Raw genomic sequence first — 17,479 nt, 5'->3', positions numbered from 1 at the left:
TCTTTATTTAAGCATGTAAATCTGTTTGGAGAATAGGAAAAATACATATAAGTAGATATAAGTGTCATGATCCAGGACGGGGTTTCGCTTTGGCCCGTCCTGGTCAGACAGGAGGTTAATTGTTTCTGCCTCTCTCTGACAGAAGGCGGCTATTTTATGTTCACAGGATCTAGGTCCGGTGTCAGTTATACTCCTGCCCTCGGCTGAGTTAGTTGACCTCTTGTATACATGTGCCTTGTGCCTGATAACTTGCTGCTTGTTTGGTTGTGATCCGGTTCTGTCCCTGTTACGAGTTCTGCCTGCCCCTCTTGTACCGCACCGCTCTCTCGTGTATGACTCTCTGCTTGTGACTAGACTGCTCTCAGCTCGTCCCTTTGGTACCGCACTGCCCTCTTGTGTATGACCTTTGGCTTTGTCTGACCTCCCATCTGGTTATCCCTCCTGTACCTCATTTGCCCGTACTGTCTATGGCTAGTTTCACACTTGCTTTTTTTTGCAGCGCGTTTTTCCCGCAAAAAAACGCATTGAAAAAACGCATACATAAGCATACAACTGCTGCGTTTTTTTCAAGCATTTTTATGAGCATGCATGAAAAAAACGCAGCGTTTTTATGCGTTTGTATGCGTTTTTAGTGCGTTTTTACCGCGTTTGCGTTTTTTTCCAACATTTTTAGGTGGCCCCTCACACTACCCAAACCATGACTTTACTAACCCTAACCCTGACCCTAACCCTAACCCTAACCCTGACCCTAACCCTAACCCTAACCCTGACCCTAAACCTTAACCAAATCATACTTAACCCTAACCCAAACCCTAAACCCTAACTAACCCTAACCCTAACCCTAACCCTGACCCTAACCCTAACCCTAACCCTGACCCTAACCCTAACCCTAACCCTAACCCTGACCCTAACCCTAACCCTAACCCTGACCCTAACCCTTAACAAAACCATACTTAACCATAACCCTGACCCTAACCCTAACCCTAACCCTTAACCAAACCATACTTTAACCCTAATCCTGACCCTAACCCTGACCCTAACCCTAACCCTAACCCTGACCCTAACCCTTAACAAAACCATACTTAACCCTAATCCTGACCCTAACCCTGACCCTAATCCTTAACAAAACCATACTTAACCCTAACCCTGACCCTAACCCTAACCCTGACCCTAACCCTAACCCTAACCCTGACCCTAACCCTAACCCTAACCCTAACCCTGACCCTAACCCTAACCCTAACCCTAACCCTGACCCTAACCCTTAACAAAACCATACTTAACCCTAATCCTGACCCTAACCCTGACCCTAACCCTTAACCAAACCATACTTAACCCTAACCCTGACCCAAACCCCAACCCTAACCCTGACCCTGACCCTAACCCTAACCCTAAACCCCCTTAACTAACCCTAACTCTAACCCAAACCCCTAAATTCCATGGTTAAAAAAAAAAACGCATATGCAAAAAAACGCATACATGAGCATGCCAGTGCGCACATATGCGCATCCATAGGCTATAATGGCCATTTTTAGCGCAAAACGTGCGCATATGTGCGCATGCGCTTTTTTGCAGGGCCAAAAAATGCAACATGCTGCGTCTGGAAAATACCAACGCACACCCCAAAAAAAACGCAGCGCATGAAAATCGCATACATGCGCTTACCAGTGCGCAGGTATGCGCACCCATGTTAAATATAGGGGAAAAAACGCATGCGCAGGTATGCGTTTTTTTCCAGCGCTAAAAAACGCAAATGTGAAACCAGCCTATGACCTCCGTTTTGCCCGACTCTGAGTTTTCTACCTTCTCTGAAAGCAGGATACTAAGCCCCGCCCCCTTGCAGTCACATGACCGTAGGTCCTGTGCTGGCTTGCTAAACTTCTGCGTTCAGGTCCTGTGCATCTGTACTTCCCGGCTGTTCCTGTCCCCAGGGGTCCCTACAGTGCGGGTGAGTCCCTGCTCAGTGGAGGCTGTATGCCGGCGCTGTCAGGAACCTGACATTATAACTGACCGTTACCATTTTTTTTTCTCTCTGCTCCCCTTCTCCTGTGTGTGTGATGGATCCTATGCACGCTATTTCTGAGCAGGTAAAGCACCTGACTCAGATGTCTCAGAAACTCCTTGGAGAACAAAGAGTCCTGGCTCAGTCTCAGCAGCTGATCACAGACACTGTGCAGGGGGCTTTTTCATCAGGGGCTCAGGATGTTACATTAGTTTCCCCTGAGTCTCCGGTTAAGTTACCGGATACCTTTTCTGGAGATAAAAAGGGTTCAGAGTTTTCAAGGAGGGCTGTAAGCTTCTTTTTCTTTGAGACCACACTCTTCTGGGGATGAAAGTCAGAGAGTGGGGGTCGTTATGTCTCTGTTAAGAGGAGTCCCCCAAGCTAGGGCTTTCTCCCATCCGACCATGGCCCCTGAGCGTATGACTGTGGATGCATTTTTGAGGCCCTGGGGCACAATAATGATGAGCCTGATCGGATGCGTATGGCGGAGGACATGGTGATGAGTGTGTGCCAGGGGAAGCACTCAGCTGAGTGGTCTTGCTCAGAGATCAGATGCTGGGCTGCTGAGGTCTGCTGGAATGATGCCGCCCTCCGGGGTTTGTTCCATAGAGGTCTGTCTGAACATCTGAATGATGCTTTGGCTCTCCACCCTCCGCCTGATTCCCTGGAGGAGGCTATGACACAGGCCGTCCGAATGGATCACAGGCTACGGGCGAGGGGAGTGATGGAAATTGAGACACCGTTATTTTCCCAAGGAAGGGGAGCCAGTCCTACATTGGAAACCATGGAGATGGGAACCATCGACCTCAAAGAGAATGAAAGGAGACAACGGCGCATGGGAAAATGCTGTTTTCACTGTGGCGATTCTGGACATTGGAAAAAGGATTGCCCCTCCCGTCCACTGGCCAACAAGCGACTGAGACCGGGTGATTGTTGTGGAGGTCACCCAGGCTCTCAGGTACCCTTTTCTGCCTTTTCAAAAATGTTGTTGCAAGTGGAACTTTGTTGTGGGAGTGTCTCCACCTCCACTTCTGCCTTCGTGGATTGCGGATCGTCATTGAACTTTATTGACTCTGACTTGGTGTCCAGGTGTAAGTTAGGGACAGTTAGGTTGGAGACTCCTATTAACATTGTTGCCATTGACAAAACACCACTGGTTAAGAATGACGTTATGTTTAATACTGAAGAGTTTCTCCTTAAAGTGAGTTCTTTGCACTAGGAACATATTTCATGTTTTGTGATGGACAATCTGCCTGCGGGACTGGTGTTGGGGTTCCCCTGGTTACAATTGCATAATCCTGTGATTAATTGGGAATATCGGGACATTGTTAAATGGGGTCCCTATTGCTCTGAAAAATGTCTTGTTACTGTGTCTGTGTCGTCCGTGGGTCTGGAAGGTATTCCGGAGTGCCTGAAAGACTATACGGATGTTTTCTCAGAAAAGGAGGCTGAGGTTTTACCACCACACCACCCATTTGATTGTGCCATTGACCTGGATCCAGATGCTAAATTGCCCAAAGCCCGCTTGTATATCCTTTCAGGTCCAGAACGGGCTGCGATGAAGGAATATATTTCCGAGAATCTCTGTAAGGGACACATTCGTCTTTCTGTTTCTCCCGTAGCGGTGGGGTTCTTTTTTTTTAAAGAAAAAAGACGGTGGTTTACGCCCATGCCTTGATTTTCGTGAGTTAAACAAGATAACTGTGAGGAATACGTATCCCCTTCCACTTATTCCTGATTTATACAACCAGTTTTCCGGAGCTAAGTGGTTTTCGAAATTAGATCTACGGGGAGCGTATAACGTTATCCGAGTCCGGGACGGAGATGAGTGGAAAACCGCTTCTCTCACTACTGAAGGGTTGTTTGAAAAGTTGGTCATGCCTTTTGGCCTGACCAATGCTCTAACGGTCTTCCAAAATTTCATAAATCATGTGTTCTCTGATTTTATTGGACATTTTATGGTGGTATATTTGGATGACATATTGATCTACTCTCCTGATAAACAGGCTCACATTGGTCATGTTTGGACAGTTCTCCAAAGGCTCCGGGAGAACTGTCTCTTTGCTAAACTAGAAAAATGTTTATTTTTTGTTCAAGAACTGTCTTTTCTGGGGTTCATCGTGTCTGCTGAAGGGTATCGCATGGATCCTATTGAGGTGCAGGCCATTGTCGAGTGGGTTCAACCATGTGATTTGAAGGCTCTGCAGCATTTCCTAGGGTTCGCTAATTATTATCGTAAATTTCTAAGGGGGTTCTCACAGGTGGTTAAACCCCTCACAGACATGACTCAAAAGGGGGCCGATATCAAAAATGGGTCAATCGCAGCTGTAGCTGCATTTCAGTTTTTGAAAAAATGTTTCATGTCTGCCCCGGTTCTTATTCAACCGGACCCCTCTGAACCATTTATTGTTGAGGTATAAGCCTCAGAGGTGGGGGTGGGGGCGGTACTGTCCTAGGGACCCGCCACTTTGACCAATTTGAGACCTTGCGCCTTTTTCTTGAAGAAATTCTCCCCTTCGGAGAGAAACTATGATGTGGGGAATCGAGAACTTCTGGCCGTTAAGTTGGCCTTTGAAGAATGGAGGCATTTTTTGGAGGGGGCTGTCCATCCTATAACCGTAATTACGGACCACAAAAACCTAGCTTACATTGAGTCAGCTAAAAGGTTGTCTCCCAGACAGACTAGATGGTCACTTTTCTTGTCCCAATTCAACTTCTCGATCACTTTTCGGCCAGGATCCAAAAATGTCAGAGCTGATGCCTTGTCACGCAGTCTGGATCCGGTGTCTCCCCCTGAACCTCCATCCTCCATTCTTCAGCCTGGGGTGGTGGTGGCATGTAATTCTAATGTGTTGGAACGGGAAATTCGGGAAGCCCAGTCTCTTGCACCTCCGGCTAAGCCGGTGGATAAACTTTTCGCGCCAGCTCAGTTTCGTCTCAAGGTCCTCATGGAATGCCATGACTCAGTTCTGGGTGGAGATCCAGGGATCTTGGCTACCCGGAAGGCTATTGCTAGAGTATTCTGGTGGTCTTCTTTAGCCTCTGATGTTGGGGAATATGTGTCTGCATGTGATGTTTGTGCCCGTGCGAAAACCCCCCATAACCGGCCGGGGAATTGGTACCACTGCCAATTCCTGAGAGACCATGGACTCATTTGTCCATGGATTTCATCACCAACCTTCCCCCCTCCAAGGGTATTACCGTCGTTTGGGTTGTGGTGGACAGGTTTAGTAAGCAGGCACATTTTGTACCTTTGGCAGCTCTACCTAATGCGAAAACATTGTCCAGATTGTTTGTTGAGCATGTGGTGCGGTTGCATGGGGTACCCTTGAATGTGGTTTCTGATAGAGGAGTGCAATTTGTTTCCAGATTTTGGAGGGCTTTTTGTAAAAGGTTGGGTATTGGTCTGTCCTTTTCATCCACTTATCATCCAGAGACTAATGGGCAGACCGAGCGGACCAATCAGTCTCTGGAGCAAATGGTGCATTGCTTGACCTCAGACCGACAAGATGATTGGTGTTCTGTGTTACTGATGGCTGACTTTGCATTTAACCGCGTTAACCAGTCTACGGGTACATCTCCATTTTTCTGCAATTATGGGTTTCATCCTCATTTTGGAGAATTTTCCCGTTTGAATTCTGGGTGTCCTGGGGCGGATGAGATGATCCAGCGGTTGGGGAAGGTATGGCGAGAGGTCCAGAGTAACATTACGAAGGCCCAGGACAAATTTAAATTGTTTGTAGACAAAAAATGATCCGCGAGACCGGTGTTTCAGATTGGGGATAAGGTATGGTTGTCCACCAAGAATATAAGGCTCAAGGTCCCCTCTGCGAAGCTTGGACCCAAGTTTATAGGTCCCTATGAAATTACCGAAGCAGTTAACCCGGTGGCTTTTCGGTTGCGTCTCCCGCCATCTCTGTGGATGCCAAATGTTTTCCATAAGGCCCTTTTGAAACCTGTAAGGTCCGGTGGGGAGGGATCATCAGCTTCCCTGCCACCGGTTTTGGTAGACGGGCAGTTGGAGTACAAGGTGGAACGAATTGTAGACTCCAGGTTGGTCCGTCGTACCCTTCAATATCTGGCACATTGGAAAGGCTACGGTCCTGAAGAATGCTCGTGGGTTCCTGCTCGATCGGTTCATGCGGATCGGTTGGTCCGGGCCTTTCACGCCAAGTACCCTGAGAGACCTGGGGGTCCGGTGGCCCCCCATTGAGAGGAGGGTACTGTCATGATCCAGGATGGGGTTTCACTTTGGCCAGTCCTGGTCAGACAGGGGGTTAATTGTTTCTGACCAAATTTGGCAGAGGGTGACTATTTAATGCTCACAAGATCTAGGTCCGGTGTCAGTTATACTCCTGCCCTCGGCTGAGTTAGTTGACCTCTTGTATACGTGTGCCTTGTGCCTGATAACTTGTTGCTTGCTTGGTTGTGATCTGGTTCTTTCCCTGTTACGAGTTCTGCCTGCCCCTCTTGTACCGCACCGCTCTCTCGTGTATGACTCTCTGCTTGTGACTAGACTGCTCTCTGCTCGTCCCTTTGGTACAGCACCGCCCTCTTGTGTATGACCTTTGGCTTTGTCTGACCTCCCATCTGTTTATCCCTCCTGTACCTCGGTTGCCCGTACTGTCTATGACCTCTGTTTTGCCCGACTGAGTTTTCTACCTTCTCTGAAAGCAGGATGCTAAGCCCCGCCCCCTTGCAGTCACATGACCGTAGGTCCTGTGCCGGCTTGCTAAACTTCTGCGTTCAGGTCCTGTGCATCTGTACTTCCCAGCTGTTCCTGTCTCCAGGGGTCCCTACAGTGCGTGTGAGTCCCTGCTCAGCGGAGGCTGTACGCCAGCGCTGTCAGGATCCAGACACATAGTTCATTTTGGTCCTCCATGGTGGCAGTAAGTCTTCACTTCTGCACCCAGAATTCTCTGGCCAGCATCCTGGACACCTCTGGAGCTTTCTAGATCCAGGGATGTCATGACATTATATGAGTACAAATCACTTGTGGAGCCAAGTACCAGAAGCAACCACGATGTGGGCAGAGCAGGTTTTAGATAAAGTGGGGCCCTGGGCAAAAGTTTAAAGCGGGGCGCCAAATGCTCACATATTGTACCATCACACAAACATTTTGGTTGTATTTATATGCACTGAGTTCAGGCCATTAAATGAGCTTGATCGACAATAATTAAGTCATTCGGCGCTTGTTCCCGAGTTTCTTTACACCGGTTGAGGAACAAAGATGGGCACAGATAGTCCTTGATACAGTATAATGCAGGTTCCATATAGATATAGTATAACACAGCTCCTTCAGGGTATACTGAAACCCCCCTCAGGATATACTACAGCCACACACACAATATAGTGCAGCTCCCCCCACACACAGTATAGTGCAGATCCTCCACACACACAGGATAGTGCAGGCAGGCCCCCCCACACACAGGATAGTGCAGCTCCCCCACACACACAGAATAGTGCAGCTCTACCCACACACATTATAGTGCAGCTCCACCCACACACAGTACAGTGCAGCTCCCCACACACACAGTTTAGTGCAGCTCCCCCCACACACAGTATAGTGCAGCTCTCCCCCACACAGTATAGTGCAGTTACCCCACACACAGTATAGTGCAGCTCCCCCTAACACACAGTATAGTGCAAGGACAAATCCTCCAATACACAGTATAGTGCAGCTCCCCCAACAAACAGTATAGTGCAGCTCCCTCCAACACACAGTATAATGCAGCTCCCCCAGTACACAGTATAGTGCAGCTCACCCAACACACAGTATAGTGCAGCTCCCCCAACACAGTACAGTGCAGCTCCTCCAACACACAGTACATTGCAGCTCCCTCAACACACAGAATAGTGCAGATGAAGCTTCCCTGATACACAGTATAGTGCAGCTTCCCCCACACACAGTACAGTGCTGCTCCCCAACACAAAGTATAGTCCAGCTCCCCAACACTCAGTTTAGTGCAGCTACCCCCACACACAGTATAGTGCAGCTCCCCCAACACACAGTATAGTGGAGGCGCAGCTCCCCTAATAGACACACACACACAGTATAGTGCAGCCCCTGCACTCACAAACATGCACAATAATGCTTACACACACACTCAAACAATACTCACCCCTCCTTGTTCCCCTTGCTGCTCCAGGCTCTGCTTTGGTCTCATCGGTTCCACTACTGGTAGAGCATGGCGTACAATCAAGTGACGCAATCGTGCGCCAGCTGAGTCACAAGAAGAGGGGTAATGATGGGACAGGAAGCGTCTGACACTCTTTCCTCCATCACTGCTTTCAACTGTATTGGCGTCTATGATGCCGATAAGTTGAATGAGCGATGGGAGTGGTGCCAGGCTACATAGCGGCCACGTGCAGTGCCGCTATTAGCGGCATGCCACTGTCTGGGGGCCCCTAGAGGAGCGAGAGCTCTAGGCAGCTGCCTGGTCTGCATGCCCCAACACCAGCCCTGGATGTAGGGCCAAGGATGCAAGGCAAATAAGTAAAGATTGACTTCCATAAAGGACCAGACAGGATGCCGGAATAGGACAGCATAAATTGAATTGATTTTCTCTACACATAGGCATTGCCTTTTTTAGTGCATCTTGTGTTGCCATGAAGCTAACATAAATCTGAATGCACTTTGCAGATATCAAGCAAAAACTGGCTTGAAGTTTCTATGTCAAGCTTCATTTTTATAGGGGATCCCAGTATCTAACTATACACATATTAAAAGCAGGAGGAAGGGTCCTGGATAGCAGGTATGAGTCACCGAGGTGGTTGGAATCGATAATGTAAAGTCTGCACCAGTAACACTAGGTTACTAAGAGAGTTTTAATTTGACTGGATTTGAGATCTGGGATTTAGTAGCAGCAACCTATAGTCTGAGTAGAAAAATTTGTTCTCATAACCCAGCCCTAATGAACTAACAGGCCCAATAGCAGCTGCTGGGTTAGAGCAGCAGAGTGTAGTTTGGGCTGGAGCTAAACAGAGGTGTGTTTGTTTGGTGAGCACATTTAAACTTCTTGAACTGAGACTGCCTGGAGTAGCAAGATTTGTGAAGCTGTTACATTTACTTTGTTCATTGTGATTGAAGAAACGACTGTTTAAGCTATTTATGTGAACTTCAGAAAAACTGTTTTATAATGGACAATAACCTTTATGCTGTTTTGATATAAAAACCCAGAGCTTCTGAGCATCCAAGCAGCAGAGAGGTGAAACCCAACAACACCTAAATATTAGAAACGGGTGACCAGGTCATTGACAAATGGAGAAGATTTAAAAAAACTGCTAACTTGCTAACTGCTAACTTAAGCGGTATCAACCACTGAGGACTCTTAATTCTAAATATCAATAATATAGCCATTTTTTCAGAATTCTGTGGTTTTGGTGCAGATTTTCGTTGGTAACTAGAGATGGATGAACCCGAACAGTAAAGTTCGGCATCCGTACCGAACACCTACTGTTCGGGCATGGACCCCAAACACGGACTCCACCAGGAAGTTCCTGTTACTGTTCAGGTTTGGCTGCCGGAACATTGGGTGTTTGTCGCACTGTCATGTGCAGCATGGCAAACAACATTTCTGATCGGTGGTGTAATTATCCCCGCTGGTCAGAGAGCCACAGTTCCCACAGAATTAAATGACATTGTGAGTACTCAACTGTGATAGGAGATATACATTTTACATCCGGTCACTGGTGTCAGCTGATGGGACTACTGCTCCCATCATCCGACACCTGCTGCTGCTAATAAAAGCAAGAGTATGAGCAGCTGATGGGTGTATTCATTAGCCGGCTCCTGCTCTGTAAGTAAATAATTTTTAAAAAATGGCATGGGTTCCCCTGTATTTTTGATAACCAGACAGGCAAAACTCACAGCGGGGGCTGCAACCCTCAGCTGTCAGCTTCAGCAAGGCTGGTTATCATGAATGGAGGGGTCCCCACACTGTTTTTTTTAAATTATATAAATAATTTAAAAAAAATGGCATGGGGTCCCCCCCATTTTTAACAACCAGCCCTGCAAAAGCAGACAGCTGAGGGCTGGTAGTCCCAGGCTGGTAAGGGACCATGGACATTAGTCCCCCAGCCTAAAAATAGCAGTCCGCAGCTACCCAGAAAAGGCACATCTGTTAAATGCACCAATTCTGGTGCTTTGCCCAGCTCTTCCCACTTGTCCTGCAGCAGTGGCAAGTGGGGTTAATTTTTGTGAGGTTGATGTCACTTTTGTATTGTCAGGTAGCATCAAGCCCATGGCTTATTAATGGAGAGGTGTCTATGAGACAGCTATCCATTACTAATCCTATAGTTGTATGGTAAATAAAGACACAGCCAGAAGAAAGTTTTTAATTATAAATAAAGCAAAACACAGTTTTCCATTTTTATTTGAAAATAGCAAACAGTTAAACTCACAAACGCCTATTTCACCAACGCCCTCGTTCTCCTGTAATAAAACTAAAATAATAAGACAAAAATATCACTCACCTATCCGTCTTTCTGTCCCATGCCATAATCCATGTGTGGGGGAAAAACAGTTTTCAACCCGGAGGGGGCCAGGATGCAAACGTCCAGGCTGAGAACCACTGGTGATTGAAATGCTGCGAGTGCAGCCTCAGTGACCAGCGGTGATGTCATCGAGGTTACCTCAGGATACTGAGGCTGCGTTCACTGCTGTGACCTTGGTGAGATCCCCACTGGCGTGAGAGTTTTGCCTGGCTGGTTATCAAAAACACAGGGGAACCCACGCCTTGTTTTTTAGTTATTTATTTACAGCTCAGGATCTGGCTAATGAATACGCCCATCAGCCGCTCATGCTCTTGCTGTTATTAGTGGCAGCAGGTGTCTGATGATGGGAGCTGTAGTCCCATCAGCTGACACCAGTGACCGGAGGTAAACTTCATACCTCCGATCACAGCTGAATGCTCACACTGTCTTTTGACAGTGTGGGAAACGTGGCTCTCTGATTGGCAAGAATGATTTCACCACAGATCAGCAGCGGTGCTTACCACGCTGTCATGCACATGACAGCGTGGCAAACACTGGATGTTCAGGCCCCCCATTCAAGTGAATGGGGTTTGGGTTTGGGTCCGGGTACTGTTCTGGTACCTCATAGAATCATAGAATCATAGAATCGTAGAGTTGAAAGGGACCTCCTGGGCCATCTGGTCCAACCCCCTGCTCAAAGCAGGATTCGCTAAATCATCCCAGTCAGATGTCTGTCCAGCCTCTGTTTGAAGACTTCCATTGAAGGAGAACTCACCACTTCTCGTGGCAGCCTGTTCCACTCATTGATCACTCTAACTGTCAAAAAGTTTTTTCTAATATCTAATCTGTGTCTCCTCCCATTCAGTTTCATCCCATTGCTTCTAGTCTTTCCTTGTGCAAATGAGAATAAAGTTGATCCTTCTACAATGTGACAGCCCTTTAGATATTTGTAGACAGCTATTAAGTCTCCTCTCAGTCTTCTCTTTTGCAAACTAAACATTCCCAAATCCTGCAACCTTTCCTCATAAGACAGGGTTTGCAGACCGGTCACCATTCTGGTCGCTCTTTTCTGAACTTGCTCCAGTTTGTTGATGTCTTTTTTAAAATGTGGTGCCCAAAACTGGACACAATATTCCAGATGAGGTCTGACCAAAGAGGAGTAGAGGGAAATAATGACTTCACGTGATCTAGACTGTATGCTTCTGTTAATACATCCTAGAATTGCATTTGCCTTTTTTGCTGCTGCATCACACTGTTGACTCATATTCAGTCTGTGATCTATTAGTATACCCAAGTCTTTTTCACATGTGCTGTCACTTAGCCCTATTCCTCCCATTCTATATATGCTTTTTCCATTTTTATTGCCCAGATGTAGTACTTTGCATTTCTCCCTGTTAAAAACCATTCTGTTAGTTGCTGCCCACTTCTCCAGTTTATTTAAATCTTTTTGAATCCTCTCTCTCTCTTCTCTAGTATTAGCTATCCCTCCTAGCTTTGTGTCATCAGCAAATTTAATCAGTTTACCCTCAATTCCTTCATCTAAATCGTTGATAAAGATGTTGAACAATACAGGGCCCAGGACAGAGCCCTGTGGTACCCCACTTACCTGAACCCAAACTTTTTGTAACTGTTCGGCGCAACCCAAAGGACTCAAACATCCAGGTGTCTGACGATCTCTATTGGTAAACCATTTTAATCTTAATGAGGAAAATTGAGTAAAATCACTAATAGAATTGGTAGAATATGCTGTATTTTTTTTTAAATGCAACAGAGGTCAAAAAGTGCAAATAGGTGTGTGAATGAGATTTTAGAAATGTCATTCATTTTGCTGTTGCTGTAAAACAAACAAACACAAAGAAAATCGCATAAAAAAGCACATGTGAACAGGCCCTTATAGGTTTCTGTCAATCATGTGCCAAACTAAAATACAGCTTCTGCAACTAATAATAATTAGCAAACATTTTTTTAAAGCAGTTTCCAGAACAAGTTCCCTAAATGTTCAAATGTAATGTCCTCCATACACTGGATTATACTACCGGCAACGGTCTGTAACTGCTAAAGTTTGCTCTTATCATGGTAGCTTAACCCAAGCGTATCCTTTAGAGAAGCTTGAGAAATCTCATTCAGTGTTTTTTGTGCATGAGGATCAAAACTGATGAAGAATTGAAGATCTGTCTGCAAAGCTACAGTCCAACAATGAGCTTTGGGTGAGTTTCTGATATTTCTGCACCCATTAAGTAAAATAGGTCAAAAACTCATTGTCGGAACATTGCCCGAAGATTGACACACTGCCCAAACTCTGAATCAAAATGTCATTCAAAACAATGATGAAAACTGGTCAGTTATTTGTGACTTCTTTATGAACCCCATTAGGAAACAATATTGGTTAAAACATTTACTGCTGACCTCAGTCAGTCCTCTAATAAATGTCCTCACAGTATTTTCTGATATGGATATCATTGTATAAAAGGTGTGGGGAAGTCACACAGCTCACCTTTTCCTCAACAAAAGTTGAAACTCTGACCTATATTTACAGCATAAATTGATATTCTGTGGATGTCAATCCCAAAGCCCCAGTCAATGTAGGATACATTGTGCAGCATGTACATGATATTTCTTACAATCCTATGCACTTTGCTGGCATTGTAACATGCAGCGGATTTTTCATAAGTAAATGTGCTGCAGGGAAGCTGCCTCACTTTCACACAATGGGAACTTAGCCTGAAGAATTGCCAATGCCATTTCATTGATGCTTCTTAACCTCTTCCCGACATGCGCCATACATATACTACTCTTAGGGAGCTGTGATCCCGCAAACAGCAGTATATGTACGGTGCGGTGACAGCACGGCATCACGCTGCGAATGTCAGCTCTGTGTCAGCTCATTTAACCCCTCTGATGCCACTGTCAGTAGTAACAGCGGCTTAAAGAAGCATGACATAGGGAATGAGTTCCCTGCGCGCTTCCATCAGAATAACGCGATGCGATTGCGTTGTCTTGATGGTCTCCATGGAGACCCCTGGCCTCAAAATGGTCATGGTGTCCTTCTGGACCCTGCAAAGAAGGTGGCCTGCTGAGAGCAGGTGCTGACATGCCTCCTTCCCTTCCGGTCAGATGCTGATGTGATACTCTGCAGTGCAGAGTATCCGATCAGTGATCTGACACTATACAGTGATGTCCTAGTATGGGACAATGTAAAAAAGTTTTAAAAAAATATTTAAAGTTTAAAACTATTTTTACAAAAATCCCTAAGTAATGGAAAAAAAGGAATAAATATTTATCTGATAAATACATTTATTTATGTAAATAAAAAAATAAACACTAAAACTACACATATTTGGTATCACTGCCTCTGTAGGGACCTGCTCTATGAAACTGTCTCACTACTTAACCCCTTCAGTGAACATGGTAAAAAATATATAAATAGCGAGGCAAAAAACAATGCTTTTTCATCATACCATTGAACCAAAAGTGCAATAAAGCGCGATAAGACAGATGTAAATAAAAATGGTACAGCTGAAAATTGTATGCAAAAAACAAGCTGCCACACAGCTCCATCAGTACAGAAATAAAAAAGTTATAGCTCTCAGAATAAGGCAATGCAAAAATAAATATTTTTTTCTATAAAATAGTTTTTATTGTATAAAAGCGCCAAAACATTAAAAAACAAGATATAAATGAGGTATCGTTGTAATCGTACTGACCCAAAGAATAAAGCTGCTTTACCAGTTTTAATAGACATGGAACGAAAAAGCAATTCCTGAACTGCTGGTTTTTGTTCACTCTGTCTCCCAAAAATCAGAATAGAAAGCAATCAAAAAATGTCAAGTGCCCAAAATTGGTGCCAATAAAAACATCAGCTCGTCCCGCAAAAAACAAGCCTGTACATGATTCTGTCGGCTGAAATATGGAAAAATTATAGCTCTCAAAATCTGGTGATGCAAAAACTAGTTTTCACATAAAATAGTCTTTTATTGTGTGACATAAAAAACAGGTATAAATCTGGTATTGCTGCAATTGCACCAACCCGAAGAACAAAGTTGCCTAATCACTTATACTGCACAATGAATGGTGCAAAAAATAAAACCAATTCTTCACATGCTGCTAATTTTACCATTCTGCCACCCAAAGATCGCAGTAAGGCTTGGCACACATTTATCCTGCGCTATACGCTGAGCGCTTACATCGGGGTTTCCATATAAATCTCTTATGATGCATAATACAAAATACAAAATAATATTGTGGTACCGTGATAGCCAGAAAAATCAATGTAAATACTTATTTTGGGACATAAGTATTCACATACAAATCTCTGAAAATACATATTTCAGACCGAACCCCAGGCATAAGATTCCCTATAATGAGGCAGATGGAGGTAATGTGGATGCCATAGGACCTGTGATCTGGCGGTGTCCATCTTTGTAGGATTGCATAAAAGTGCTGCTTGCCACAATTTTGTCTACTTCTTAAAAGGACACTGCTGAACAGAGACCATACGGAGTCCAGCGTAACTCTGCTGCCTCATTATAGTGAATAGATCCCTCAGGGGTTTCATCGAAATCACATCACTCAGAGATTTGGATGGAAATTCCAAAGTGCTCAGTGTAGAGCGCTGGATAAATGTGATCCCAAACATTATATAAAATGTTCCCAATAAAAACTACAATTCAATCCCCAAAAAAAGCAAGTCTCCACTGTATTATCTGTTAACGGGAATATAAGGGGCGTCCATGTTACTGGTAGCACAAAGGCTCTGGAAAAGCTAAATGACTCCTCGCTCCGCAAAAGGAATTCAGCAAATTCTACAATCCCAAATCCAAATGCCACCCCCCCTCCTGAGGCACAGTGTGCCTAAACCACATTTAGCGCCCACATGTGTGGCATTTCTGTAGTGATGAGAGCCTGCCTAATTTACAGGTGGTTGTCTCCAGAAGTATCAGCTGGGTATAATGTACTGGTGACTGCAACATACTGGTCACGACAACGGCAGTTTGCATTTTTCACTCAGCAACATCCACTGCTGACACCCATGGAGTCAAAATCATCACTACATCTTTAGATAAATTCCCAATGATTTATAATTTCCAAAATGTGGTCACTTGAGGGGGGATTCTGCTTTTCTAGCATTGCAAAATTTTCAAAATTTTCACCAAATTTCCGGGTTTTTTTTTTACAAATAAACGTAAGTCATATCAATGAAATGTTACCACCATCATAAAGTACTATATGTCACAACACAAGAAAACATTCTCAGAATCAGTGGGATCTATTGAAGTGTTCCAGAGTTATGACCTCATAAAATGGCAGTGATCAGAATTGTAAAAATTGGCCTGGTCAGGAAGGTGAAAACAGGTTTCAGGGTGAAGGGGTTAAAAAAAGCAATTAATGCTACAGTAATTTGTCTCCACAAAGGAATTAACAATTAACAATTATCATGTTAATGTGTGATTATGATATTCATGGAAGTAGCACCAAGTTCATAGTCCTGGAAACTCCATCAGTGCCAATGTGTGAATATTAGAAAAATCTTGTTTCCCTGTGTTGATTTTTCTTTCAAGATAAAGGTGAGGGATCACAATGAATTCTAATTTTATACTGTTCTGTTATTAATATATGTGAATACATTTAGGGCCAGTCTTGTGAGTTTATAGTTTATATAGTGTTATAGTTACCGTATTATATGAGGTGTTGTTCATTTTCTTTGATGACTTACCGGTATACCATTCAAAAAGTTTCCAAAATGAGGTTCTGCTAATTCAGGTGCTATGCATTCACAGATGCTTAAATCAATGTTTGCTATGAAACCTCTAGTGTGAACTTCCCCTGATTTTATTTGATAGTGTCCATGCATCCACAATTGTCCCTCCATTAGGCCACGTTCACATGTTCAGTACTTGGTCAGTATTTTACCTTGGTATTTGTAAGCCAAAACCAGGAGTGGGTGAAAAATACTTTTCCTTTGATTGTGCCACTCCTGATTTTGGATTACAAATACTAATGTAAAATACTGACCAATTACTCAATGTGTGAACGTGGACTAAAATTCTGGATCTTCAGAGATGAGGTCCTCACCAACATGATTGTTAGTAACATGCTGATTGACTATACTTGCAATCTAGGTTCCCAATATAAAATATGAGTTCCACTCCTGATTTTAGCTTACAAATACTGAGGTAAAATACTGACCAATTACTCAATGTGTGAACGTGGACTAAAATTCTGGTTCTTCAAGGTGAGGTCCTCACCTACATGATCCCTTATGACATGCTGATAGACTATACCTGCAATCTAGGTTACCAATGTAAAATATGAGTGCTACCTTATATACATATGGTAATTCTCCAGCTTAGTGAAAGCCAAATTATAAACTTACAAAGACATTGAAATGAGTTTCACTTGCTGAGCAGAAGATGAAATCAAGCGAAAAGAATGCTCGTGCAAATCACTAATTAGAGGCGTTCTATAAGCAAAAGCACAAAAGTAAGTGAAAGCCATGTACTCCTCCCTATCTATCTAGTCCATATATAATATACAGATGCATTTTATAAAATTGTATTGCTGTTAAAATAAAAAACTAACACAACCTTGTAAACATGGTATTTTAATAAGTCACTCACCTGGACCGTGGTGCAGATTATTAAGCAGTTTTTATTCTTCTTTTCTTGCCTTCTTTAGACTTGCAGCATTGTGTGTGTGTGTATCACAAAACTTTGTGGGTGAGACTAGGTAGTCACTGAGTCAAGCTTTGGTATGGAAATATGGGCAGGGCTGTGGAAGGATTCATTTAAATATACAGCTCCAGACATGTACATACGAAGTGTGATTCTCTGGAAATTGCCTACACCTCCCCCGGTAAAAGAGATGTGAAGATACTGTAGCAGCTTAGAAAACTCATTCACTGATGAAGCTTCTAAAGCAAACGGGAACAAGGTAAGACCTACTGTACCAGCTTCTGGACTTCATAATTATTTGACTTTTGGATATCGTCATCCCAAGTCTTCATTT

The 17,479-nt window shown here is 44.2% G+C and overlaps 2 protein-coding genes across 3 annotated transcripts in view; one reads left to right on the top strand and one right to left on the bottom strand.

Annotated features, from left to right (window-relative positions):
* The window catches only part of LOC141098900 (dual oxidase 1-like), a 354,647-nt gene extending 337,408 nt beyond the window's left edge, over positions 1–17,239 (bottom strand). The window contains exon 1 of the mRNA XM_073586871.1: positions 17,092–17,239. The gene's annotated coding sequence lies outside the window, so the exon portion shown is untranslated. The remainder of the gene's footprint in view (positions 1–17,091) is intronic.
* Positions 17,240–17,297: 58 nt separating this feature from the next.
* The window catches only part of LOC141098901 (dual oxidase maturation factor 1-like), a 106,317-nt gene continuing 106,135 nt past the window's right edge, over positions 17,298–17,479 (top strand). For both annotated transcript variants that reach the window (XM_073586872.1, XM_073586873.1), the window contains exon 1: positions 17,298–17,404. The gene's annotated coding sequence lies outside the window, so the exon portion shown is untranslated. The remainder of the gene's footprint in view (positions 17,405–17,479) is intronic.

The sequence above is a fragment of the Dendrobates tinctorius genome, unplaced genomic scaffold (genome assembly GCF_039654945.1).
Source record: "Dendrobates tinctorius isolate UK_male_01 unplaced genomic scaffold, ASM3965494v1 ptg000097l, whole genome shotgun sequence".
NCBI lineage: Eukaryota > Metazoa > Chordata > Amphibia > Anura > Dendrobatidae > Dendrobates > Dendrobates tinctorius.
This window is presented reverse-complemented; position numbering and strand designations above follow the sequence as displayed.